The sequence below is a fragment of the Acanthopagrus latus genome, chromosome 3 (assembly GCF_904848185.1).
Source record: "Acanthopagrus latus isolate v.2019 chromosome 3, fAcaLat1.1, whole genome shotgun sequence".
NCBI lineage: Eukaryota > Metazoa > Chordata > Actinopteri > Spariformes > Sparidae > Acanthopagrus > Acanthopagrus latus.
The window spans coordinates 25,426,183-25,437,735 of record NC_051041.1 but is presented as its reverse complement, the minus strand read 5'-3'; positions in this window follow the sequence as shown (position 1 = coordinate 25,437,735).

Sequence of the window (11,553 nt, the reverse complement as noted above, 5' to 3'; positions counted from 1 at the left end):
CAATCATTCTGATGCACACACTGCTGGCCCTCCTCCCTCGCGCATCAGGTACTGGGCAGTGCCCCTCCCCAGTGCAGGCGCAGTGCCTGCCCTTACCTGGTCAGATACGTCCATGCCCAATCTGTAAACAAATGGCGGAGAACAGACAACAACTGCCCATGTCAAAGAAAAGAAATAAGAAGACTGAAGAAAAAAAACAGTGTGAAAACAAAGAATTGGACTAAGCCAGATAGAAGGATAAATATTGTAGCGTCATTTCAGAGATGGAGGGAGTTGTGGGATTTGACTCAAGAGCAACACAGAGATTTCTGCTTTTTTGCTGGACAAGTAAGGACCCCTGCTTTATATGTTTAATTCTATGTTAAACAAGCTGCAGCTGGGGAAAAAATGTGGGTTTGTGTGTGCCAGAAGCTCACGGTAACTATCCCAATAAAAGAACCCAAAGCAAAAGATGTTTTAGGGATAAACAATAATTATTTAATTGTCGTGTAGAAATCAACAGTTTGAAAGATAATGATAATGACAATGAGATGAAGATTAGTGAATACTCTTAATACAAAATTAAAGTTCTTGAGAAACATTTACAGGTCGATGATGATTAAAAAAACTGTAATATAGGAACATAAAATGCAGTAATTGGATTGAACATATTAGGGAATACTCATTACAATACAAAATTACTCTATCATTGTATATTATTGTAATATTTACAGGTGGAGGGTGATTAAAGATTAACACAGAAAAAATGGCAAAGGAGAATAAAATGTACCACATTTTGTGCGCAAATACTGAGTTGTTTAAGCGTGTCTTTTTGTGTGATGGAGTAAGAGTGTGTGTGTGTGTGTGTGTGGGTGTGTGTGCATGGATTAAAGTCCGTCGCTATGATGATTTCCATCAACTCAGCTATGAAAAGGCCATGAATGAAATCGCTGCAGATCTGAAGAGAAAAATCAAGTTGAATCTATGCCACTTAACAGTCTGAGATCTCTTCTTGTATAAATCGTGTTTCATGGGTCACGGGTCACCATGCATGTGCAAATGCGCTGGCTACTACAAAACACAAGCGAGCTAAGTGACATGGTTAGCGGCTTCAATTGATCAGTAGCACCAAGATCAAAAAGTGGCCAAAGGTATATCAGTTGCTGCTCTGCGAAATATACTGATCCCTGGACTGGTATACTGATCCTTGGAGTGGTACGTTGCTGTTATTCAGCTGGTATTCCACCAACACAGGATGATTCTTAACGGAAAAAAGGACCTTTCGGCAGAAAGGTTTGAGCAGTTCATTAAAACATTTGGTGGCTGCAGGCTCAATGCAACTTCTTGACGCTTGGTAAACTACGCAAAACTCAATAAGTTGAAAATGATTCCACTGCTGCATTCAATACCCCATCAGTCTCAATGGCTAATTAGTTAAAGTATAATTAATTGAGACTGATTAGAACACAAATTCAGTCTCAAACGAAGACGAGATCAGCAAGAGGGTTTGGCGGAGTCCTGAGACCAAGACATTAAGGCATTAACTACGGTGCACGAGCATCTCATGCAGCCTGTCCAATAATAATATTAATATCCTAATAATAATAACAATTATTAAAAACATTTATTCACATTTCTAAGCCTGTTTTTTGAGGTAGCCTATCCTATCGTGATCAACTTTTCATTCAGTCTCTTAGGCAACAGGAGCCTCTATGTTGGCAAATATAACAATGCAATAGTTGCTTAATACAATTTAGTTTAGCTTATTTATTTATTTTACTTATTTTACCCATGTTACAACTTAAAATTAGTTTCAGCCTGTGTTTTGTAAAAAAAAAAAAAAAGAAAAAGAAAAAAAAATTTAATCCCTGTGTGTATGAGTAAGTATGTTTGTGTGAGTCAGTGAGTCAGTGAGTGTGTGTGAGTGAGTTTGTTCGTGAGTGTGTGTGTGTGTAAGTGTGTTTGTGAGTGAGTGAGTGACAGCTCTTATTACATGAACATGAACTTGGCTCTTCTGTCTTTCTGAGTAGCAAACCTCTCAATTACTTTGGTGTTAAAGTTATCAGGTTTTTCTCTATGGAGGGCATAGCCAGTGCGTTCAGGTGGTCTTGTGCCATGGTGTTCCTAAGGAAAGTTTTTATCCTCTTTAAAGTAGAGAAGCACCTCTCTGATTCTGCTGTAGCCATTGGTGATGAGAATCTTAAGAAGCCTTACGGTCTCACTGAATGTGTCCTGGGGGTTGTTTTCCATGAAAACCTGCATGAGAGCCAGTGCACCACTGTAAACCTTGAATCCTTGAAGTTCATAGACCAGGGCCAATTCTGTCTTCAGTTTGGCCTTGTCCAGAGTACGATAGGCTTCCACAGTGTTTTCCAGTGCTGAATCTGGAGAGCAGAGAGGCACTGATGAGGTGCTTGGTGAAAGATAACCTCTCCTATGCATGCCTCAGAATGGTATCACCTACCTATGACATGATACTTAATTATATACATAATAAACATTAGAATTAAATGTTCATATCTGACCATGTAAAAATCATCATTATCTCCTTACAAGCTGACCTTATAATTGTATGGAAAACAAGGACAGCTTATTGTGAGGGTCACTTTTTTTCCCCCTAAGGGGCTGCAGGGCTTACTGGGGCCAAATCCAGTTCACTCGATGGGTGTAGGCCAGGGTACACCCTGGACAAGTCGCCAGCTCATCGCAGGACCCCAGCAGTGGCTGCCACACAAGGTGCTGACTGCACATCAGGAGCAACTTTGGGGTTCAGTATTTTGCTCAAGGATACTTTGACATGTAGCTCAGTCCCACCCCAGGGGAGCCGGAATTTGAACTTCTGATCACCAGTCCACCAGCTCTACCCACTGAGCTACAGCCGGACCCCATTATTGTTAAATATCATATATATGAAAAAACTGCATCTAAACATTTCAGTGTGTTTACGTTCTTCAGTAGCTGTGTGGTGAATCGTTCAGAATATCAAAATATGTAGGATAACTGACATAATTATACAAGAATTGAAGACAAACAAAGATACCAAAGGTAAACCCACCTCATGACCTGTATGTAGAACAATGTTACAGCTTACCTCTGTAGCTAACCGTCGCCTAGCCTAGTGCCTTCCGTTTCTTTGTGCATGGCTCTTGCACAGATGGAGGAACAGAGGCCCTGAAACAAAACATAAGATACATAAGTCATTGTACACAATCATGGTTTCAGAAACCAGCCTACTGGAGATATTAAATCAGTCCAGCACTGTGGTCACTGTTGTCACTACATTAGTACATTTCTACTTGCTCATCCCAACTGCATTCATTGTCTTTAAACTTGTGAAAAATGGCTTGGTTATTATCATTATAGTTATGAGTTATTCTACCGCATCCAAGCATGTAGTTTGTATTTGTTGTTTTCATAAACATTTTATCAGTCAATGTGAAAAATGACATAACCTACCAGTTAGTAGCTTGAATGCTGTTTGTAAACCTCTGACTGACTCCTGTGATGTAGACAGATGTGATGTGATGTTTCTCTTCTGCAGCCGGTCAAACAGCAAGTCTGCATGTGCCATGATCTTGTGAAAAAATGCCAGGAAAAAACAAAAATCTTCATCTTCCAGCATTCTCTCAAAACCCCTAGCCTCTCTCACAGTTGTTGCATCAAATTCACCTTTCTCTCTGATGGTATGAAAACACTTCAGGAGTGTTCATCCTTGAGTTCATATATGGTGTTAACAGCCTGACTGTGAAAGTTTCCACCTTGTTGTTGAAGCTCCAGGACGTCTGTGTGCCACCACTTTATCCAGCACAGCGGTTCGCGTGGATGACCTGGAGAAAAATGCAGTAAATCCACCAAGATCTGACAAAAAAGCACCGACCTTGGTGATGTGAGATGTTGCCTGTTGCATTATCAGGTTCAGCTGATGAGCATAACAGTGTACGTAGCAGGCACTCCCATAAACGTCTTGAACGTTGCACGCCACCCATGGCTCCTCTCATCACAGCAGCTCCGTGATAGACCTGGGAGACCTAGTTGTGTGTCATCGCTCTTGGACTTTATTCAGACTGTCAGTGTAACGTAGCACAAGCACTAGCTGACCATGAGTGGCAGTGTATGTTGTTTCATCTACCTGGATAGCTAGATAATCTGCCCTTTCTAGATCCTCCCCTAAGGCTGGGGGGGTGGAGACAGTGAGAGTTGGTCGAGCAGAGGGATCGAGATGAGGTTTGTGGGGTTAGCAGTTCTTTAAGATAGGAGAGGGCGTTGCCATGGACGCACTGGTGAGTGAGGAGGGAGACCTTGTAATCAATCCTGGCAGAGATGGGAAGCCAATGACGTGAATGGAGGATGGGTGTGATGAGTTCATATTTTCGCACTCTCATCAGGATACTGGCAGCACTGTTCTGCACATACTGGAGCCTTTGGATGCTCTTGCTAGGGGTTCCAATGAGTAGTGCATAGCAGTAATCCAGCCTGGAGGAGACAAAGGTGTGGATGAGCTTCTTGGCATCAGAAAAGGGGAGTGAGGGTCGGAGTTTGGCAATATTTCTGAGTTGATGGAAGGACTTTTTGCAGGGACGTTTGATGTGAGCCTCAAAGGTGAGGTGAGGGTCAAATATGACACCAAAGTTTGGGACGGACGTGGCGAGAGGAATGACCTGCCTGGAAAACGTAATGCTGGTTATGGAGGATGACTGGATCTGGTGAGGGGTGCCAACAAGTATGACTTCTGTTTTGAAGCTGTTTAACTGCAGGAAGTTGTGCTTCATTCACACCTTTATCTCCTCCAGACAGGTGGTGATAGTGGATAGTGGTGATGGTTGAAGCAAAGTTGCAGAGGGGCATGTGTCCATTTTTATGTACAGTTGTGTGTCATCTGCATAACAGTAAAATGAGTCTCCAAAGCGACTGATGATCTGGCCAAGGGGGAGCATGTAGTGTGTGAAGAGGGTGGATTGACCCTTGAGGGACCCCACAGGTGACAGTGTGTCAGAGGTGGGGGACTCGAGTCACATGACTTGACTTGAGTCGGACTTGAGTCGCAAATTTGAGGACTTGAGACTTACTTGACTAACACTGATGAAAGACTTCACTTGACTTTGACTTGGCATTCATAACTTGAGACTTGACTTAGACTTGACATAGATGACCTGAAAGTCTTGGCTTTTCTTTACTTCTTTTTTTGCGCATATTGAGCCCTCAGCCACTGTTTGACGCAGTGCATGCGGTGATTTTGGCCGCTGTCTTGGTTACAGCGTGCGTGTGCATTTCAGATATAGCGTCTTCAGTGCGCACAAAGCCATTATTTTAAATGTAGGCACGCATTATGCACGCCGGGGGGCAATGCCTGAGTGTAATATTCTCAGCTGTCAGAATGTGCAGTATGGTACAGTTCCAGGGCTGATATCTAATCTTATTCTTGTGTTCATAGGTTTGAAAAAAAAATTTAAAATTGATCAACTATGCAATGACATCATATTATTGACTAACCACCCCCTTCTGTTTACTGCATCTGCAGATATTAAGAATACATTCATACAAACTTCTTGTGACTTGTTTGACCTTAGCCATGACTCGGCTTGACTTGCTTGAGCAATAGCAATGACTTGACCTGACTTGCTTGATTTTGATCACAGTAATTTGGGACTTGCTAGAGGCTTGAAGGTTAAGACTTGAGATTTGCTTATGACTTGCACGTAGGTGACTTGGTAAGATACGAGTGGAACCAGTTGAGAGCAGTGTCAGTGAGTCCAGTGGTGTGATGTAGCCGGTTGTGAAGTATACAGTGGTTGACAGTGTTGAATGCTGCAGACAAGTCAAGGAGGATGAGGAGAGAGGGTGAGCCAGCATCCGCCGTCATCAGCAGGTCATTTGTGAACCTCATCAGAGCTGTTTCAGTGCTGTGGGCGGAGTGAAAACCAGACTGAAAACTTTTGAAAAAATGCTGTTTTTCAGGTGATCCTGTACATGGGCAGAAACTGTTTTTGTAGTACAGTGGAACCCCGACTTACGAAGTGAATTCGTTCCAGAGGGTCTTTCGTAAGTAAAAATTTTCGTAAGTCGAAGCACCTTTTTCCCTATAAATAGCGTAATTCGTTCCAGGCCCCCTACCAGTCGTGTATTTCTTCTACAAATATGACTTAATATTTGAAAAAATAAAACACTAAGAATATTCCAAAATACAATCTAAAATGAAGAAAATAATTTATAAATGATAAATGTATTAATAAATATCAAATAAATAAATTATGTATGTACGTTTTGAGTGAGGCGATGCTGGCTGAAGACGAAGTTCTTGGTGGAGGAGGAGGTGGCGGAGGTGGCAGAGGCTGAAGAAAGCATACGTATGCATGCATACATACGTACGTGTACATGTACATAACATTATGGAATTTAATTCTAAACATCAAAACTAAAACTTACATTTACGTTAATTAATGTACGTACGTACACTGTGCAATGATATTTTTTTAAACTTTTTTTTAAACTTATAATTTTTTTTTTAATTTCGGTCGCGGCAAATTTCAATCATCACGTGAATGTTCCTGTATTTGTGGGATTTCGTTACGTGGGCATTTTGCCATACCACAGGCAGAAATGTTGCCGTTAAGTGCCTTTGTAACTTGATTTTTTTGTTAAATGGGGTCTTCGTAAGCCGGGGTTCCACTGTACCTTGGAGAGAAATGGAAGGTTGGAAATTGGCCTGTACTTGGCAAGGATTTCAGCATCCAAGGAGGGTTTTTTTTAAGGATAGGTCTGATTATGGCAGACTTATGATAGAGATGTTTGTTTTCACCAGGGCTGTAGGAAAGGGGTTGAGGGCACAAGTAGCGGGTTTCATCGTCCTGATGATGTCCTCAACCTCTTGCTGTAAGACTTCAGGGAAGCAGTAGAGAGGCTGGGAGATCACAGAGTGTGGGTCGACAGTCAGGATAGGTAGAGTGGAGAGACAGCCAGATAGGATGGCAAGGATGGAGTCAATTCTGAAGCTGAAAGAGGCCATGACATTGTTGCAGTGTTCTTCTGTAGTTTCTATATGCGGGGCTGTTTGTGGCTTGAGGAGAATAGCTGCTTAGAATTTCCAGGATTCCCTTTTATGATGTTGGAGTAAAATTGTGATCGTGCCTCTCTGGTGGATTTTGAGTAGGCCCTTTGATGTTCCCAATAGGCTTGTCTATGTATAGTGAGTTCCAAGGCTTTGTAACGCCTCTCAAAAACATGCCCAGCTGTCTTCATTTTCCGCAGTTCGCTAGTGAACCAGGGTGTTGAATGGGATAAGCTGACTGTTCTGGTCCTAATGGGTGCATGGAGATCCAGGATGTTACCCAGGGTTTTATTATAGAAATCTACAGAATCACTGGCTGATGAAAGCTGAGCAGACACTGGAGGTCCACAGGCAAATTATCACGGTGGATGTTTTTCAGGTTCTTAAAGCAGAGTTGGTGTTTTTTCTTAATGTGGGGGGATGGAAATGGTAACGCCATGGAGATGACCTTGTGGTCAGACACGCCCAGGTCATATACCAGTAGATTGCTGATGACGTGTGTGTGTATATATATATATATATATATATATATATATATATATATATATATATATATATATATAAATATATATGGCTCGTTCTTGATTATTAGAAACACATTTATTTGTAGAATGAGCAGTAATTGTGCATTTAAAAGGATTATTTTGAAAAAAAAGGAAAAAAACCCCTACTGGCTGATCACAATAATACTCACAATAGTGCACATCGCCGTACGATGTTGCAGTCGAGCTATGTAGCTTGTTGCTAAATCTAGCTTGTTAACTTGTACGCTAAATCCTGTGTTTAGATTTGTGTTTATGGCCGGGCAGTTACATGACATTAGGTTGTGTTCAGGACCCTTTGAAGTGGTTGAATTGGTTTAGAGAAATAACGTTACTCATGCTTCAGGGAAAAAAATGTTGCACCAAGTAATGATTAGCAGGTAACTTTGTCTACAGCGTTGTTATGAATGTTTTTTGTTACAATCAGGGCTTATGTTGTTGTTATTTTGAATGTGACATCTTGGCTGTCTGGCTTCCTCTGTTATCATTGTTACAAACCTGCTTGTGCAAGCTGTGCTTATTCAAATATTCTGGCTAAATCCACCTTTTTCTCAATACTCCTCCTGCAACAGCAAGGTTCAGTAATTGTCAATATATTACACAGGGTTGTTCGATGATGTGTGAGTTGTTAGTCCCTTTATGATTCATGAGAAAAGAATGTTTTTGGTAGTGCATCGAGAATTAGTTTTGGAGTCTCACAGCCTGAGGAAAGAAGCTGCTCTTTAGTCTGGTTGTATAGCAGAGGATATTTCTGGATCTTTTGTCAGATGCTGTCTCTGGCTGGGGTAGGTGTTGTCTTTTACATCTTTCGGAATCCCAACATTGAATAAAAGTGGGGATAATGGTGTTCAGTTTTTGACAGACTTTCATAGGGCCCTATTTAGACGGTTTATAGCACTTATAGCTCAAGAGTGTTTAAGGAGTGTCCGAGTCCAATTTACTTGTTAAACACAAGATAAAATGGGTGCAAAGTGCAGTGCACAGTGCAAAGGGGTGGCTGTAGCTCAGGAGGTAAAGCAGGTTGTCTAGTAATTGAAACACTGGTTCGAATCCCGGGCTCCCCCAGCTGTATGCTCCTGATGAGCAGTTGGCACCTTGATTGGTTACCTCTGCCATCAGTGTATGAATGTGTGTGTGTGTGTGAATGGGCTAGTGTTGTAAAGCGCTTTGAATGGTCAATAGACTGGAAAAGCACAATAGAAATGCAAGTCCATTCACCACTTACCATATTTAAACTTTGAATTAGTTACGGGTGTGTTTTCGCTGGAACATAATTCAAACCAGTCCAAGTGTTGTCTCCCATTCTTTCTAAGAGCCATATAATATTAAACATATCTAACAGCACTTTGCTGAGGGACATGTACTGTGTGTGGTTGTCAGCTGCTGCACCCTCTGCCCCATCATTTCACATTCATCTATCCCATCAACAAGCATGCGTGCTGCATGTTTCTCTGTATGCACAATTTTAAGTCCATGGATCAGGCAGGACTGGTCATAAAAAGTATCATCCTGATCACCCCTGATAGGATTAGAGGTGCAAAATACATGCTTAATGAGCAAAATATGAATGACATTAACTGCATTGTTCCCCAAAGCAGTAGCGATATGGGTATCTCTGCATTTGAATGCGCATTTGCACATGAGGAACAGCTGCTAAACTTCATTGATTATTTAAGATATTAGTTACATTATTGCTGTGTGCATGAAAATGTTTAAAATAACTGAGAGCAGCCTCTCAAATTTTAAAATTAGAATGTATGCAAGGTGTGAACCCGCCTGTGTAGGTGCATATAAGCTTTCTGTTGGTCTGTCTGAAACTAGCAATGACACTTGCACTGCGCTGTGTTTGCACCGAGCATTAGAAAGTGTTGCTGGTTGAGAGATGGTTGCGTATTAACGGAAGAGAGACCTAGTGAGATCAATTAAATCCCTAACTCCTTTCTCACCTCCACGTAGCCACACTAACATACAGTTACGTAGAAGGCCACACACATACTCACTGAACTGGAGTTACATCTGCAAGTATTGCTTTCCTTGGTCATGCCGAGTTAATGCCTTAGGTAACACAAACATTGAAGGGTACAAATAAAGAACAAGAATTTCTATGTTTGATGTCAGCAAGATGCGACACACAAATGTCTTATTTTCAAAGAGTATCCCTGCAGCAACTGGAAACTTGGTACATGCTAACTGTTCTTTCAGAGCTCAAACTTAAACCAGTTCCTTTGAAAACAAAACATCCCTATAAAGGCGCGCTTGGTTGCATCCTCATTAGATGACCGAACCACCTCAACTGGCTCCTTTCCACGCAGAGGAGCAGCGGCTCTACTCCGAGTCCTTCCCGGATGGCTGAGCTTCTCACCCTGTCTCTGAGGGAGACCCCAGCCACCCTGCGGAGAAAACCCATTTGGGCCGCTTGTACCTGCGATCTCATTCTTTCAGTCATGACCCATTGCGCATGACCAGAGGTGAGATGACCAGAGGTGAGGGTAGGGACGAAGACTGACCGGTAGATTGAGAGCTTTGCCTTCCGGCTCAGCTCCCTTTTTGTCACAAGCACATGCAACACTGCACCCGCTGCTCCAATATCACGCCCCATCATCCCCTCACTCGTGAACAAAACCCAAGGTACTTGAGCTCCTTCACTTGGGGCAAGCACTCATTCCCCACCCAGAGTAGGCAATCCACCGGTTTCCTACTGAGAACCATGGCCATAGATTTAAAGGTGCTGATCTTCATCCCTGCCGCTTCACACTCAGCTGCAAACTGATCCAGAGAGCATTGTAGATCTACAGCCGATGATGCCATCAAGACCACGTCATCTGCAAAAAGCAGTGATGCGATCTCCAGGTCACTGACCTGTAACCCCTCCACACCACAACTGTGCCTTGAAATCCTGTCCATGTATATCACAAACATGATTGGAGACAAGGCACAGCCCTGGCGAAGGCCAACACCCACTTGGAACAAGTCCGACTTACTTCTGAGTACACAAACGCAGCTCTTGCTTTGAGAATATAGGGATTGGATGGCCCTAAGAAGGGACCCCCTCACCCCATACTGCCGCAGCACCTCCCACAGAACATCCTGGGGGACCCGGTCATAAGCCTTCTCCAGATCCACAAAACACATGTGGACTGGGAGATTGTACTCCCAGGCCCCCTCCAAGACCCCTGCCAGAGTAAAGAGCTGGTCTGTTGTTCCACGGCCAGGATGGAATCTGCATTGTTCTTCTTCAATCTGAGGTTCGACAATCGGCCGGACCCTCCTTTCCAGCACCTTGGAGTAGACTTTTCCAGGCAGGCTGAGTAGTGTGATACCTCTGTAATTGGCACACATCCTCTGGTCCCCCTTCTTAAAGAGAGGGACCATCACACCTGTTTGCCACTCCTTCAGAACCAATGTTGAAGAGGGGTGTCAACCAAGACAACCCCTCAACACCCAGAGCCTTCAGCATTTCTGGTGGTATCTCATCAATCCCATGGGCTTTTCCACTGTGGAGTTGTTTGACTACCACAGTGACTTCACCCAGGGAAATCGGCGATGACACCCATCATCCTCTGTCTCTATTACAGAGGGTGGCTGAGTGGGATTCAGGAGGTCACCAAAGTACTCTGCCACAGCTGTGGCTGCTGCCCATCGGGCCCATCGGTACCCCAAAACTGCATCACAAGTCCCCCAGGACAACATGTCCCTAAAGGACTCCTTCTTCAGTCGGATGGTTTCCCTGACCACTGGTGTCCACCACAGTGTCCGAGGGTTGCCGCCCCTTGAGGCACCCAAGACCCTATGGCCACAGGACACAGCTGCAGCTTCAACAATGGAAGCTTTGAACATCATCCATTCAGGTTCGATATCCCCAGCCTCCACAGGCATGCTAGAAAAGCTCCTTCGGAGGTGGGAGTTGAATGCTTCTCAGACAGGGGCCTCCCCCAGACGTTCCCAGCTTACCCGCACTACTTGTTTGTGCTTACCAGGTCTGTCCGG